The sequence below is a fragment of the Sinocyclocheilus rhinocerous genome, unplaced genomic scaffold (genome assembly GCF_001515625.1).
Source record: "Sinocyclocheilus rhinocerous isolate Xijiao unplaced genomic scaffold, SAMN03320098_v1.1 scaffold984, whole genome shotgun sequence".
Lineage (NCBI taxonomy): Eukaryota > Metazoa > Chordata > Actinopteri > Cypriniformes > Cyprinidae > Sinocyclocheilus > Sinocyclocheilus rhinocerous.
Window position 1 is genome coordinate 1,465,709 of NW_015643603.1, and position 1,895 is coordinate 1,467,603.

The following is a 1,895-nucleotide window of genomic DNA, read 5'->3' on the forward strand; positions in this document are numbered from 1 at the left end:
AGTTTGTTTATAATCTTGTCCTTTGCCACTGGCCTGTGTAAATATTAATATACAGTAATATACGGTCATTTATTTCCATTACAACTTCACAGTTAAGATATCTTAAAACAACTGCAGTAGATTATGGCATTCCCCTTTAGCCCTTAAAACACTCTTGAGTAAGTAAAATGACTATGATGAAAAAGCGCAATGATTGAGTGTTTAAAGACCTCCCCGAGCTACGGAGAATTTTGACACGTGCAAGTAGTCCATCAGTCCGCTTGTGTAGAGCTCTTTAAATTGTCCATTAGTGCGTCCGCCCGCGCGTGTCAGTGCTGAGACGAGCGCTAGAGGAGGCAGCAGTGGCACATCTCACATATCCGCCGCTGGAATATAACGGCTGCTTTAGGATGTGAACGGGTCTCAGCCTCGTCAACCGGCCAAAGCTTCTGTTTTCCCATGACAAACAGATGCGGGAAGAGAGCGACCGCGCGCGAGAGTGAATGGTGCAGTGGAGCGGAGAGATCCTCGGTATTATTATGAGAAAAGAGGACGGGGTGTCGGAGCCGTATTTGTTTTGCTCGCGGAGATGAGGCGGGGGGTAGCGAGTCGCTACAACATCGTTGGGCTCCGGCCAAGCATTACTCTGTTTTAGCACATACACCGCCGCGCTTGCGTTTTCATCGTCAACTGACTCGTTCGATCGTTACGGTTTGCATCGCAGAAAAATAATGCCGCTGTCTCGAGGACATCTGTGAGATTTGCGGACTGCTGTTGCCGCTGTCATGACAGACGCAGGCTTTACCGAGCAGGCGGTGTGAGAGAAGCTCGGCCCCAGCTGCGTTTACCGGGGGAGATTAAATCTGTAAATACTGCTCGCGTTATTCCTCTTTAATCGTGTTAATCGTCTCAGGGAAAATGTCCTCTCGGTCTGCTTTACCGTCTGCGAACGACCGGAGCACAGATCATGTAAGTATCTTCATTTCAAATGAATTATCATTGTTGTAAAATATCATCTCAGTGCCCCGTTTCCATTCATATCCTACAACGCCCAGTGTTTAACGTCAGGTGCACCGTCATTTTTGCAGCCGGGATTGAATATCAGGCATTCATTGCCATGGGAGGATGGAGAGGCAGGATACAGTGGCCCATGTACGTGTAGCAGGTTCTTTGGCAAAATGGGCCGTATCATTGAATGTACAAAGCAGCAAAAGAGGCGCTGCGAAACGCGCAGGCAGTAGAGCTCAGGCCATCCGCATAGTGTACACATCAGCGCATCGTCTGCGCACATGCGCTCTCAGCGCGCGCTCCTCTCCCAGAGCGGTTTTGCTTCATTGGCAGAATTTGCGGGAGAAAAGCAAGGAAACACTCTATCTCTGCATATCAGAAAATGACTATAGCCATTCGGGGCACCAGAATCAACTAGGGAGGGTGGAGTGAGGTTTCAGCGTTAGCTGTGTTCTGCCGTTCGCGTACAGTCCCGCGCTTCTGAACTGACGCACTGGCTGGTGTAGTGGCCTACCAGTTCTGCGCCAACAAATTACAGTGTGGTTCATGAACTGACTTAGACTTGTGTTTGCTTATGTATTTAGTGTTGCTTCAGTAAACTAAATCTAAAGCAACTATTGTTTATTTACTGATTGTAACCGCGTTGGAAAAAAAACACTCATATGTGATGGTAACACTCAATATATTTTTACTCACTGTAAATTTTAAAGCAATTGCACCAAGGTAAATGTTTTAAGTAATTTATTGGAGTATGTTCAACTAACCAAATTATAATGACCAGGGTCTTGATGTCTTAGTTAGGAACTGAGAACGCAGCTTTGCATTTGAACTTTGTCTGCCTCAAAATATATATAAAATTATTAATTCCTTACTCTTTATATATATATATATATATATATATATATATA

At 45.2% G+C, this 1,895-nt stretch overlaps 1 pseudogene; it reads left to right on the plus strand.

Moving 5' to 3' along the window:
- The first annotated feature begins 289 nt into the window (after nt 1-289).
- Nucleotides 290-1,895, plus strand: part of LOC107757509 (MAP/microtubule affinity-regulating kinase 4-like) — a 20,653-nt pseudogene continuing 19,047 nt past the window's right edge.